This window comes from Sciurus carolinensis, chromosome 11 (assembly GCF_902686445.1).
Source record: "Sciurus carolinensis chromosome 11, mSciCar1.2, whole genome shotgun sequence".
In the NCBI taxonomy this organism is placed as follows: Eukaryota; Metazoa; Chordata; class Mammalia; order Rodentia; family Sciuridae; genus Sciurus; species Sciurus carolinensis.
Window position 1 is genome coordinate 100,076,482 of NC_062223.1, and position 15,783 is coordinate 100,092,264.

Genomic DNA, 15,783 nt, shown 5'->3' on the forward strand with positions numbered 1-15,783 from the left:
TGAATTTGTCGTTGTATGTAAGTGCATGTGAAGTGGATTTGCACATACCCAAAACAGCACAGAAGCATGCATGGCATAGAAGATCAGAGAAATTGAATGGGGAATGTTTAATCATTGTATGCTAGGTATTTAAATTTCAAAATAGCAACACCACCTAGAAAAAGCATATAAATTTATTCTGCAAGGAGAGCCAAGACCTAAAAGAAAAACAAATTAATAATGATCAGCTATTCATTGTTTTGTAGAATTTTAAAATTTAATGATCATGAAAGTCACCCTGATAGTTTGGATCACTGTTTTAGTTACTTTTTTACTTCTCTGACTAAAAGACTTGGAAAGAACAATTTTTAGGAGGAAAGTTTATTTTGGAGCTCATGGATTGAGAGATCTCAGTCCATAGAAGGCCAATTCCATTCACTGGAACTTGAGGTGGGGCAGAATATCATGGTGCAAGAGTGTGGCAGAGGAAAGTGACTCACATGATGATCAGTAAGCAGAGAGAGACACTAAGCTCAGTTCACCAAATATATACCCCAAAGGCACATCCCCAAGGACCCTTCCTCCAGTCACACCCAACCAGCCAACAATCACCACTCAGATAATGCCTGTGAAGGGATTAATTCACTGAGGAGTCTCTTAACCCAATCATTTTACCTCTAAACTTTCTTACATTGTTTCATACATGAGCTTCTGGATGACATTTAATATCTAAACCATAACAAGTATTTATCTGTAACTGCCAGTGATCTACTCATATAACACCATTTTCATGTGACAAAATTTCTTTTTAAGTTTTTTTGGTTTTGTTTCCTTTTTTGGTTTTATTCCATTTTAAATCTTAGCATTATTTTTTTTTTAGTAATGGCTATACTAGTTATTTCACCTTTGCTTCTTCTCCAATACTAGAGGCATGAATTGTGTGAAGTCTTTTGGAGAGTTTTAATTTATGTGTTTTTTGCAAATTTGACTTCACATATATGAATTATCATAACATTGACTGAATCTATGTGTTGTAAAAACATTGAAACTTTCTCAATAAATGAAAAGATGTCTCAAGAAATTTTACTTTTCAGCTCTTTAAACAGCTACCTATGTGGTGGTGACCCATCTTAGTTTCTGTCATGGTATTCATGACCACAGTTATACAGATTAGTACACACCATTGCCAACCATAATAATAGGTTTATTCATTTTTGTTTTTTTTGAACTATTTCTTAATATGGTTCATCTGCTCATAACTCTTATTCCCATGATACTGTCATTAGAGTACCCAAGTCTTTATGCTTACTAGAATATGTATGCTACTATTGTCTATTTTACTGTGTAAAGTGACCTGGAAAGTATTTTTTCCTGTCTTATATTTTTCTATTAATATATCCCCTGTTAAAAATGTAAATATGTATTTAAATAATTTTAAAATTATTTTTTCATAATTATATTTTAGGTGTTTTATCTTCTGGGGATTTTAATTTTAGAGTTGTTAGGGATTTTAATCTCTTTAGATTTCAACATTTGGGTTTATGGTATTCAAGAGTGTGCCTTTGGGGATTATGGCTCAAATCCCTGTATTGTATGGTACAAAAAGCCTTTACTTGGAGAAGGAAACAAAGAGGCAGTTTTGGCTGTCTAGTGTTGTGATCATACCTCTACTTGACCACGAGGAAAAGTGGACCAAGTGAAAGAGAAAGATAGCAGTAGCTGCCAATAGATCCATTAGTCCACAGATCTGGACTAATAGTGTTTTATGTAATATTTGACTTTTCCATGCTGGTCAGTAACCCATAAACAACCACTTTGAAGAACTGTTTGGGTATTTGATTTAGAAAATGATTCCACCATAACACTTATAGAATGAAAGAAACAGATCTCTCTAGAAGCAAATTACATTACCTTCAGACAACAGCAAAATGAAACAGTACCCAGAACACTGCCTTATACAGCTTTGTCTCTCTGAATGAATTGTGTGATAAAAATAAGTGAATGTATAAATAATTCAGTCAGGAAAGTTTAAAGTGCTAGGAGAAAATAGATAAGTTCTATTCCTAGTATATTTTCCTAACAGGAGATGCTCAATAACATCTGTTAGAGTTTAATAAACAGTGAAATTTGGCAGTCTATAAAGTTTTAATTAAATGACAAAGAAATTTGAGACTTGGTAAATTTTATGAATTATTAATGCCTTAAATTTATGAAAATAGGGAATGAAATCCTGGGTCAATTTTTCATTGATGTGTTGCATTATAATTGTCCCCCTACCTCCAGACCTGGTATCTAGTCTTACAAGTGACAGAGAAAAAACATTTTTTTATTCAATTTAAGTAGCAATTTAAAAGTCCACAGCAGTGGGAGTGATAGTCAGCATTGCCTTTTTGGATAAGTAGGAAATAGAAATTTGTGTAGTTTTGGTTTTTGTTGGAAAAGGAAAAGGTATTATCTTGGATAGATGTCTAAAAGAGCTAACATGAAGAGTAATTGAAAAACTGGAATTTCCTATAATTTCTTGAAATGTTGAAATTTGGCCCAAAGTCACCAATTTTCCTGGGAAACTATGTGACTTAAGTAATAGGAGAAAACTCTACTTTGGGTCTTTAAGATAAACAAAATGATATTAAACTCTGCATCATGGCAGAACAATTAAATTTAAGTGTCTGAAAAATGGTTTAAAATTCAAGGTATGGCACTAATTATTTCTGGACATTGGATAATTTACTTATCAAATATGAGTTTCATTTTTCTTCTATGGAGAATAATACCCTTTTGGGTTGCTGTTCATTCATACAAGAAACAAAGTAACATATAAAAATGAGGTAAATAAATAATGTGTATAAATTCAACATAAATAAGGGGAAAATATGAGGTATATAAATGACATAAAGAACATTAAATACCTACCATAGTGTCTAATAAGTTATAGATACTCAGTGAACTATTAATTAATTAGCTCAAAAGTTATTGTGAACTGTTTCAAGTAGTTTCACAATATGAACTGTTAATATAAATTTTTCTAGCATTTAAAGATAAATTCAATTGAAATATTTTATTTTTTCTATTTCTAAAATATTTAATTGTGGAAAAGTACACATAAGTTAAAAGTGACCATCTTAACCATTTTTAAATTTTTTAAAAATTTATTTAATTTTTATTTTTTACAGACTGCATTTTGATTCATTGTATACAAATGGGGTACATCATTTTGTTTCTATGGTTGTACACAATGTAGATTCATACTGTTTGTGTAATCAGACATGTACATAGGGTAATGATGTCTGTCTCATTCCACCATGCTTCATACCTCCCATTTTCTTCTACATAATATAAAGTTCCTCCATTCTTCTCTCACTCCCCACCTCCCAACCCCCCTTATATATCATCATTCACTTATCAGGGAAAACTTTTGGCCTTTGTTTATTTGGGATTGGCTTATTTCACTTAGCATGATATTCACCAATTCCATCCATTTATTTGCAAATGCCATAATATTATTCTTCTTTATGGTTGAATAATATTCCATTGTATATATATATATATACCACAGTCTCTTTATCCATTCATCTGTTGAAGGGCATCTAGGTTGGTTCCACAATCTAGCTATTGTGAATTGAGCTGCTATTCACATTGATGTAGCTGCATCACTGTAGTATGCTGTTTTTAAGTCCTTTGGGTATGGACCAAGGAGTGGGATAACTGGGTCAAATGATGGGTTCATTCCAAGTTTTCTGAGGATGTATCACAATACCAGAGATTAAAATATACTACAGAACAACAGTAACAAAAACAGCATTGTTTTGTCACCAAAATAGACAGGAAGACCAATGGTACAGAATAGAAGACACAGATACAAACCCACATAAATACAATTACCTCATACTAGACAAAAGAGCCAAAAGCATACAATCAAGAAAAGAGAGCCTGTTCGACAAATGGTGCTGGGAAAACTGGAAATCCATATGCAGTTAAATGAAATTAAACCTCTATTTCTCACCTTGAACAAAACTCAACTCAAAAGGGATCAAGGACTTAGGAATTAGACCAGAGACCCTGCACCAAATACAAGATAAAGTAGGCCCAAATCTGAAGATGTTGACTTAGGATCAGACTTCCATCTTAACCATTTTAAGTGCTGTTTTTCATAATGCAAGGTGCAAAATATTTAAGCTTTTGGAAGAATCATGAACTCTTGTTTCTGATTAATTTTTGTATGTGTTTGCAGTAAGACGAAGTACCCTCTTGGATCCAGCTTCAATTTACCATTCTCCATTGATGTGACCTGCATTTCTACCTTCTTTAGTCTTTCAAATTATATTGAAAATGAGATAATCAGCATACTCATTTCAATGACTAATGGAAACGAAAGAAATTAAGTGTTAGGTGCTTTTTTCTAAGAAGTTAAAATAATACTTTGAGCTCTTCATATGGCATATTAGAAAATTAAAACCTATGTATATTTAGTTTTTGTGTAATGAAATTATTTAGCAATAAAAAATGAGGAGCAATGATTTTTAGTTAAGTATAAGTATTCTTTCTGAAACTTCATCATAATATAATTTTAAAAGTTGTTCCATATTTTTTTCTTCTCAGAATATTTTTTCTTCTGGTGATTTTCCTTCTTCAATAACTGAGAGAAATTTCTTGTGGTTTTTTGTTGTTGTTATTAATAAGACCAAGGTAACAGTTTTTATATTTTTTTTACATGATGAACAATCTAAAAAAGAATATTTAAAAATATATGTGTTTTTTCTTTGAAAACATTTAGCTTTATCTAACTATACTCTCTTGGATAATTATATTATGCTTGTATCATTTATCATAGATTCATCTGCCTATACTGAAATTAATGTAAGGAGCTTCTGTTTGTTGGACCAGAGCTCTAATATCATTATTCAATCTGTGAGCTGCTCCCCATTTGAATCAATAAGAGGCTGAGAAGTCTTGACAAGCTATATTTTTTCTAATATTGATCTTGATGACCAAACTGGTGCCCTAGAGTCTAACCATTGATTTTGAAGGGGAGGCCTGTCAAATTGGAGGCCAATTTTGTGCTATTAAACAGATCAGGTCTTGTAATTAAAGAAAATGTCAGGCTGTCATATTTTACAAGAGGGCCATGGGAATATTTTCACGCAGTTTTCAAGCAAATTAGAAAGCATGCAGACCTGCTGGAGCCAAACACATACACCAGCACAGGCTTACACAGAAACTAAATCAATATTCAAATGGTATGTGATTCATTGGCTTTCTATTTTCCCAAGACTCAATGATTTAAGGAATAATTTATGATTCCTGGCTTTAATAACATGCACTGCTGCATCAACTTAAAATGCATCAAACTCTTCTGAAAGAAAGTAACATTCAAATGAAAAGCTAATTTACTGTCAAGATAATGGAGAATATCCAAATTATACTCTGCAGCCTTGGCTTCCTTTTCTTTCCTTTTAGTATGAGCTGTAAATCATAGCTTCTTACTTCATTTTTATGACATATTCATTTTATTCTTCTATCAGTTCAAGAAAGTTTTATAGAGAATTACAAATAAAGAGCTGTTGAATAGCTCACATCAATGCAGAAGAAACAGACCAATAAGCAAAATGACACATCCATTGTAATATAGGCACAGGTACATTAAGTACTTTAAAAACGAAGAAGTAAATAACTTTACTAGGAATATTTATGAAAGTTTTCACAAACCATATTAAGCTGAGTTTGGGTTTGAGGCATAAAAAATTGAGTCTGAAAATTCTTTAAAAAATGTCAGAGGGTCTCATTTATGTTATAGAACTGATTTCTGAGTCTAGATACTAAAAATTTAATAATGAAATATAGAAATTTTAGAAATGGAAGGAAAAATCTTAAAGTATCATGATAAAATTAGACAAAGAGCACAAAGGAAATACAAATAATTATAACCATCTTGGAAAATATTATCTCTTTAAATATTGATTTTGTTTCAAACTCTCTTCTTTTGAAAAAAATTCCTATTGCACTTAAATTAGGAGTGTAGCCAATGTGTCACAAAGTCATTCATTTTATGGTCTCATTGTTATTTTTTCCACCTGGCTTCAGTTTGCATATTTGCTATTGACTTGTCTTCAAACTCACCAGTACTGTCTTCATCTGTGTTGAGTCTGCTGCTAACCCTAATCAATGTTATGCATTAAAGATATGTATTTTACCTTTCCAAATGACAAATTTGATTTTCAATGTATTATAATTCTCCACTACAATACTTCACCATTTATCCATTTTCTGTAGTTTTTTCTTTCCTTAATATGCAGCAATATTCATTTTCAAATTATTTTCGGACAACTACAATATCTTAATCATTTATGTATTGTATATTAACTATTTTATTTCTATTCAGCCATATTTTTTCTTTAAATATCTGAGAGTTGTGCTTTTTCTGTAGTCCTCTGCCTGATGCCAAAGAGGTCTACTATCAGTTTTGTTTTATTGGGTCTATGTTAGTTTTGTTTTGTTTTGCTTTGTTTTTGCTTACTCTAATGCATCACTTATATTCTTATGTAACTTGTTCTTCCTCCAAATTATGCATCCTTTGTGGAATTCCAATGTAAATCACTGATTATCCATCAAAATCTTTCCATTCTGCCTGAGCCAATTACTAATGTCTTCCCATTCACTCAGAGACCCCCTGATACTTCACTTGCTCTCAGCCTCCTAACATTTGCTGCCTTAAGAAAGTTCATATATCCTTAAGAAATTTCTGAATTGAAAATGCATAGGCCCTGTGCTTTTTTATCTGAGAAACTGGTCAAGGATCTAAAAAGTTTTTCTATTATATAGGAATCTGTTCTATCAATCACAGCTGTTGTTGTAGCAGTCCCAACTTTCTCTTATCAGCACTGCTGCTCTCTGTTTGGTATCTGTATACATTTACTTAAGACCAGAAAATATATCAAGGCATAGGTAAAAGTGGTACTCATTTTTTGCGTCTTAACTTTTAAGGGTGTTGATTGTTGAGGTGATTGTTTTATGGATGTATACATATAACAAAACTCCAAATTATACTCAAAATACTCCAAATATGTACAATTTGTAATATGTAGATTATACTTGAAAAGTTGTAAATACATGCACACACAAACACACACACACACACACCTACATGTATGCATTTGAAGGAAGAGACTCTAATACTGCTTGATAAATTATCATAAATCAACACAGTAATTTTTAAAGAAATTTGTTAATGTGAATCAAAAGAGTTAAAATGTTTCAATTTCTAAGGAATCAACCCCTAAGGATATATTATGAACGATAAACAAATATATTTTCAGAAGGACTTTTACTACAGTATTATTTAAGATCGTGAAAAACGTGATACAAGAACATAACTAAAAAGTCACTCTTAAATAATGGCATTGCCATGTAATGAATTACATAATGCTATTACACTGGAAACATGTTCCTAATCATTTGCCATTTATTTCTTCTTTGTCTTTTTATCTGTATTAAAGTTTATTATACATTTAAATGCCTGCTAGCTTTTATTGATTTTGCCATATTACCAGATATAAAAAACTTAAAAGGGGAAAAAATTTATTTTGGACCACACTTTCAGAAGTTTCAGACTGTGGTTAGCTAACTCCATTGCTTTGGACCTGAGGAGAGAGAATATCATGGAGTGCTGCTCAGATCCTAGAAGTTGGGAAGTTCAAAGACAGAGAAAGAGAAAGGTGCCAGGGAGAAAATATAGTCCCCATGGTACTCTCCCATTGACTTACTTCTTCCAACCATATCCTACCTGCCTACGGTTTCCACTACCTCCTAGTAGTCTGTTTACATTATTAGTCCATCACATCTATTAATCATATGATGAAGTTAGAGTCCCCATGATGCATTCACTTCCTAAACATCCCATCTCTGAACTTTGCTGCATTGGGGACCAAGCCTAACACATGATATTTGGGGGGATATTCTAGATCCAAGCTACAACAATATCATTGTCACATTCTGATTTGAGTTTTGAATTAATCTCATTAAATTATTTATTGGAGATTAAGAAAATTTAACCCTCAACAATATACTGGGTGTAAAGGAATCCATTCACATCAAACCAGAGAGATGTTTTCATCATAGTAAACTGGGATGGGGGATGGGCTATGGAGCCAGAGAGTAGCCTGTGGGTCAGTATCACAGACCATGGTATTCTAAAAAAATTAGTAGATCTTCCTGAGTATACATTCATTTGCTGTATGCTTTTAGAACAATTTCCAATTTTATCTTTTCAACAGTTTTCACTAATTATGGTTCTTTTTCTATGGAGAAGGTCCAAAGAGCATGTCACAATGCTATTCTGGAATTTGTCCCTTGGGTAAGAGATTGCCCATGAGTACTTTTTATAAACTAAGTGGAACACTATTATTTGATCTTTTCCAGAGGTTTAAATATGAAAATGTTATTTTCCAGTGGCTCTTGAAATGTAGCGTTTTTCTAAAAGCCTAACTCTTAAAATAAATAGCATAGTCATTTTAAGGAAATTATGTCTTTTCCTTCATGCTAGTTTGTGTAGTATTAATTAACATTAATCTTAATCAAGTATACATATTCCAGTGACTATGGCTATCTAACTGACCTCAAAACTGTAAGAATGATTAAGAAATATTTTCTTTTAGCTTATCTTTATTTCAAAATTATCTCTTAGGCATATTTACTATCTAAAATATACCTTGCCAAATTCTCTACAGGTTTCCATACCTTCCCTACTACTCTCTCAAGAGGATACAACAGATGCTTGTTTGTTGACTGCAACTGCCTTTTAGCCAGGAAAGCATTTTCAAGTGGCCACCATATCACTCCTTAACTTTATTCAGTCTGTTCATCTGAAATGAAGTACAAAAAATGTATTTGAGAAAATGTTCCAAAGATATTTGAGTGCATATTTTTATCAGTCCAACAAAGAAAAACAAAATATATTAAAAAATCAAATATTATATAATAGTAGCCTACATATTATTTATTTCCTCAAAAAATTGCAATGGAGTAACCATGTTGTTTGAGAGGGGAAAAAGATATAAAATGAAGCACCTAGGTTAAAGACAATATTTGCCTTGAAAAATTATACTGCTTCATGCCTTTTGAGTTGGGGCAAGTTATATATCCTCTTATGATGAGCCTAGAATTCGTCATATGTTAAAGAACATAATGATTATTTCTTTGTGGGGTTGAGGAGAACATTAAATAGTAGTGTTTCACAAAATGCAGAAACTGCAGGAAATACCACTTTTTCCTTCCATGAGACACTTAAGCGTTTCTACTATAACATCTTTCCCTCTCATTCAGGAGAATGGACTATAATGTAGCCAAGCAGTTAAGATGGTGGCTCTACTCAGTCTGCCTACACCAAATTGTAGCCTGGTGACATATTATATAGCCTTTCTTTATCTCTGTTTCACGTGGGATTATTGTGAGACACACTACAAATAAAGCAAGATGTTTTGAATATTCTGCAGCATTTACTAAGACTTTAGTAAATATTAGCCATTGTTATTTTTATTTTCAATTTATGATAATAGGCGGGGGAAAAGAACTCAGAGAAATTATGTGTTTTATCCTAGGTACCAAAGCAATTAAATGACCAAAATAGTTGGAAACATGGAGATGTGAACACAGATATTCTATTAAAAAGAGTAGGAAACAAGATTTTAATAAAAATGGTCACTCTATTAATAGACTGGACATAGAGAGTTGTTTTAGGAGAAAGTGCAAAAGGAAGTGATAAAAATAGAGCACCTATAACTACTTGGAATTCCACTACACTTAATTTTCTATAGAGAGATGAGTCTTTCTTTCAGGTATGTCACATTGTCAAAGGGATCAAGAGAGTTTTGCTTTTTTTTTTTTCTACCACTATTATATTTTTCTAGGATAATATGTTCAAGGAACAGAAATCAAAAATAAACCGAGTAAACTTTAACGATTGGTAGATAAGGTCACAGCAACCAAATAATTTAACAAATGTAGGTCATGATTCCCGAGTAAAAGCAAATTATCTTGAAATATGTAAATCATTGTGACCCACTTTAAGCTTGAGTTATTTGTAGTTTCACACAGATCTTCACTATTTTGGTTATAAAGGTGAGCTTATTAATTCATTTTTAATTTGAATCTTAATTTTAAGAAAAACATACCCATCTACTTATTTATTCCAGACTCATGACTTATTTAGACAACTAAAAATGTGCTATAAATATGTTAACTCTGGAACATCAGAAAAATTCTCACCTTTTGAAAGAGTGGACAAAATCACTTATTTAGGGTTTTATGGAGAGCTTTCCTACTTGATGAATTTAACCTACCACAGAATATGGGAACTACAATATCTTACTTTGCTTCAAAGTATACATGTCAAAGATAATGTTGTCACCTTTACAAAAAGGATTAAAATGAAGTTCATATTCAGTAATTATATATTTTATAGTTTTATAAAGGCCATTTAACAAAACCCATTTAAACTTTGTCTGTAAAAGTCAAGATATGTTAGAAGCAAATATTTCTTCTAATACTTTATATTTAAATAGTAAAAACTCTTTTTGCAAAAATGTACCATGTCATTATTTTGTGTAATTTCAACTTTATTCATACCCTAGAGTTTGACCCATAAGGAAATTATCCACAAAAAGATCGTCTGGGATGGGTGAATTCTGGGTTCCATGGGACATTTACTAAGAATTCAGTAAATATTAGCCATCATTATTTTATTCTCAATTTATGATAATATGAGGGGGAAAAGAATTCAAATTATATGTTTTATAATTTGTGTTTATGGGTAAGTTCCATGAATCTGCCCCTAAGTTGTCCAGAAACATGAGTCACAAAGTAGATTTGACCCCAAATCAGTCCATCAGAGGTAAGGAAACACATATGGTGTAAAACTATTTGACCAGTTCAAGCAAATTTGAAGATCCAGGTTGTCAACAAATATTTGATAAATGACTAATTTCAGTTTCAGAGGTATACATGGTTTCCCCATGGTATAGCATACATAAAAATTTAAGACACAAATTTCTAAACAATCATTAATCTATTTAATTAATAAACCTCAAATTTTTTTGCAAGTAAAATGTATATATGTGTAAAATACTTTAAACAACTAAAATAGTTTAGCAATTTATAATTGTTCTTCTAAAAATATTTCATTACCAAACAGACACAGTTTGATAGATAAGGGGTACCTTATTATTCTGTCACTTGAAGGATTTTGAATGGCTATTTCCTCCATTTTATAAAAATGGATTTTTCATACCACATACAGTCATATAGCATCACATTCCAAAGAATTATTTTTATTTGTTTAGTAGTATTTGTTTGTTAAAGTTAGTTTTACTTTCCTTATCAAATGACAGGATTTTGAAATTTGTTTTACTTTAATTAACTTGTAATAATTGTATGTATTTATGGGGTACAGTGCAATAATTTAATATTTCTAAATATATACCAAAGTAGAGTTATTAGCATTTCCATTTCATTGTTTCTATTTCTTTATGTTTATAGAAACTTTTTACTGTCTGTGCAGAGATATAACTGCATCTTTCTCTAAAGCATGGGACCACTAGATTGAAAGGAAAAACATGAGCAGTTGATTGGCACACAGCCATAGGAATGGGTCAATACAGCAACTCCTATTCCAACTATGTCTATTAATAATGGATGGGAAAGGAGGATAGGAAAAGAAAAAAGTGAGAGAAGAAGGAGAAAGAGGAAAAGAGAAAGAAGATGAGGAGTGGCAAGAGCTGTCTGTGTGTATTAAAAGTATCTATACTCCTTTAGGGTTCACACTGTGGTAGGAGTATAAAAATATATTGTGGTAAGATGAAAAAGAAAGTGTCTTCAGGGAAGAGGTAACTTGAGTATAATAAAGAGTGTATAATAAAGGGTTTTATAACATTGTGAATCCTCAATAGGTCTAGGGTGGGACTAAGAGTCTATGCTTCTAAAAAAGGCCTAGGCAATCCTAATACTGCTGTTCTACAGAGCATGCTTTGAGTAGCAAAGTAATTAATGATGGGGTAGATATTTGGTGTTTAATCCACATGGAGCAATGTGTACACTCTATATCATGGAATAATAAAAGTACTTGGTTTGGTAAGTAGTATAATGAGCATAGGGACTATTAGATAATGGAATTGGAAAGAGTAGACTGTAATAAGTTTAAGACAAAGATTTTGAACATCTTATTGACAAAAGGAAGCCTGCAGATACTTCTATTCATAAGTGTGGTGCTGTAGGTTTGTTGAAAGGAAGCTATAGACAATTATAGTTCAAAGACAGGACAAATTAGAGAAAAAGGGAAGGGAAAATTGTGAGGATACCACTACCATTGTCTGAGTAAGTAAAGCACCAGGCTAAACTTTAGCATTGGAGATGGAAGAGGAGGTACAGAACTAGCATTTATATCTGACTCATAATTACAAAACACAAAAAAATACTAGACCAGAATGGTTGGGATAAAACAATCTGTGTCAAAAAATTTGTTTTATATTTTGTTTTATAATACTTTGTTTTTGTCAAATAACTGTGTAGATGAAGCCATGTGAAAAAATAGGTAATACTGAGAAAGCAAACATTATGAGGTGGTATGAAAATCATAAGATTAAGGGGTATAGAAGGTGTTCATGTTATGGATTAGACCTTAGAAGCATGAAAGATAAATGCTAGAAACAGGTCCCAATGTTGGTCACTTGAAGGTGAAGGGGGTGAACTCTTTGAAAAGAAAATGCAAGCAAGAGATAGCCTTTTCTTACATTATTTTTTTAAATCGGGAATCTACTTATAACTTTTGCCAGAGCAATTTCGATAGAAATGGTCAAATGATTATCAAGTGGATTTGTAAATCTCATGGGAATATGTGTATTTGAATTTGAAAAGTAGACTTGGGAAGGCCAAGCCCATAATGTTTGATCTTTTAATTAGATGATACAGGGAGCATACTGTTTTTAGAGGAACTAGTACTGTTTTCTGATGATGACAGATGTCTTATGAAAAGGTGTCCATAATCTGTCCTCCAAGGTCATCCTTCCATAGATGCTGACAATTGTTTAGTAAGTGATCATATTCAACATTGAAGCTAATAACTGCAAATCATGAATTAATTGATGAGACCAGACAGTTTGTCAATATTCAAATCCCCGGAGTCTATCCCTGGAGAAAGGCATCTTCCTCCTGCCTCTTAGATGTTATGGCATTGTTCCAAAATCAAACTGGAAAAGCAAGGTATAACACAATTTTCTGTGGATTTTTGTAAAATAATCTAGAATTTCTTAATGACTGGGAAATCATTTCATTGATAAATCATTTCTAAAATGATTTTATCTTCTGAAAACTCATAGTTATGAAAATCAACTTTAAAGTGTTGTGTTTCTCTCACCTATTTAAAGACATTTTCAAATTTGTTCCACTCTTAAGGTGATTCTGTGGTGGACTTTGGGGAATGAATTTTAATTTGTGCCACTTTTTCTCATGGCATTTATATTTATGAATTTCAGAAACCTGAACCATAATGTTCTAAGCACCTCAATTAGTCTTCACTGTTGAAATCACACTTTTTACCAGAGTTGAAGAAATGCCTTTTCATTCCATTGATGTGGAGCAAATCCCTCTGCTTCAATTAAAAGCAATTGGAGGGAACAGTGATAATAGAAGTCCAGCTCCAAGCAGGGTGTAAGGAAACCATGATGGGCTCTGGCACCCAGCCAGGCTGCCAGCCTGTTTTTCATGGGTGTTACTTCACTGACAGTACCTTTGTGACATTTGTACCTTGACACCAGAAGTGCTAACAGCTGCAGTGCCCGTGGTGGGAAGTCAAGAATCACCTTTTCCAGCTTTAGTTGCTCTCAAAGATTCTCAGGATTCTCAAAGAATGCAGGCTGTGAAAACTGCCTTCAACCTGCTATCTTCTTTGTGGAGACGTTTTTTTAGTGGTGTGTGAAAAAGCAGCTTTACTCCATAACATTGGGTTTAAGGGAGATAAAAGTTTTTAGAGACTGAAGACACATGTGGCAAATGTGAGACAAATGGCAGTAACAAGGTTGGTCTGGGAGTTCATGGTTTTGTGAAATGAAATATTTCAACAACCAATTCTATGCTCTGTTATTTGCTGTAGGCAGACCTTTTGACCCTCCTCACTGAGGAAGCAAAAAGGGACTATGGAAGAAAAATTCTAGTTATCTTGAAGTTGAATGGTATTCTTAACTAATAGTGACAGATGTAACAGTATGACTTCTAGTGGCTGCTACTAATGGCAGAGCTTCAGGCTATCAGGAAATGAGGAAGGTCATGAGACAAGTGCATAAATGTGAGAAAGGAGTTCAAAAGACATAAAGGGTGAGAGCAGTTGTATAAAAGTTTATTTTGGGAACTTTGCCACCTGTCTTGATGTGTTCAGAGTTATTCTTGTTATATCAATGTGCTGCTAACATTTGAACATACTGTAGAGAACCAAAATCCTAAAAGGAAGATACCACTACCTTCCAATGTTGTCAGGACCCACTAAGTACTGTTGACTCCTTTATTGTATATTAAATCTTTTTATCATTTTTGTATTGTTACAACTTATACTTAGAAATGAGAAAAATGTGTTAAACATAACTAATTTACATAGTTTGAACATGCTTAGGGGATACTCTGTAACAACTTACTATAAGAAAACTTCCTAAAAATGTTTCAATCACAAATATTTTCTGGCAGTCCGGAAGTTCTTTACAAAAAGTCTATTTTTAATTTCATGATTACAGGTCTGCCTTTGCACTTTTCAGAAATTACCCTATTTTAAACCCCAAGTATAAAACTTTGTCTTTATTGATATTTTAAACATTTCTGTATATGCAAGGAAAATGTCTTTTAAACAAAATAAAAGCCCACAAATGTAAGAGAGATATTTGAGGAATATAGCATTCTATTAATAACTTTAAGTAAATAGAAAACAGATGAAACAGGAGGAAAGAAAAAATATACAATTAAACATAATTCAACCACCTTTGGCTATTAAATTTTGTTTTCTTCAATTGTAGTCTGAGGTCCAGAGGATGTGAAGGAACAAGGAACAAGGTGATTTAATACAGCTGATGAGTGACTAGAATTCAGTAAGATTCCGTATGCCAACTCCCAATTTTAGGGTTTTTAGTGCACCATTCCTGAACATGCTCAGCAAGTCAAGTTTTTTTCCAGCCTTTATATTGTGGTTTATGTCAAAATGAAATCCTTGACTGGAGGAACTATAAATAAATTGATTAAACATGATGGCATCATCTCATAGGAATTTCAAGAATTTTTAGAATTAAATGCATTTTTTCAATTAAATCTCAGTTGGGCAATTGAAGAGAGAAACACATCTTCCAAAACGTCCACAGGGAACTCCTGCAAATTTTTTCCATTTCATTGCTAATGAGCCATTTTCACCTGACTCCTGCTCCCATCATACCCCCTGAAGAACCAGCTGTCAGTTTCCACAGTTGAGCAGGTTTGGTACCAGACAGGTGGCAGCAGGGTGGGGAAGAAATCATGTCAGTGGGATATAGTTAATCTGGAATTAGGATGATCCACCTGGTATCATTAAAAATTGACTGCACATCATGAATGGTTAACTACAATATAATCAACACTTTCATTAAAAGTTGAAATTTTAAATATTCTTGTAAGATAAATAAGAACATGTGGCAGTAATTGAATATTTGAGCACTGATCCATATAGAAATGACAGATTTTTATACCCTGTTTATCAAAAAAGTAGATCCTACATTCACAAATTTCTATAGCGTTCTGTAAGCCATA

General features: G+C 32.5%; 1 protein-coding gene across 1 annotated transcript in view; it reads left to right on the forward strand.

The window, feature by feature from the left end:
- The window catches only part of Cntn5 (contactin 5), a 1,239,665-nt gene that overhangs the window by 239,512 nt on the left and 984,370 nt on the right, over positions 1-15,783 (forward strand). The gene's annotated exons all lie outside the window — the stretch shown is intronic.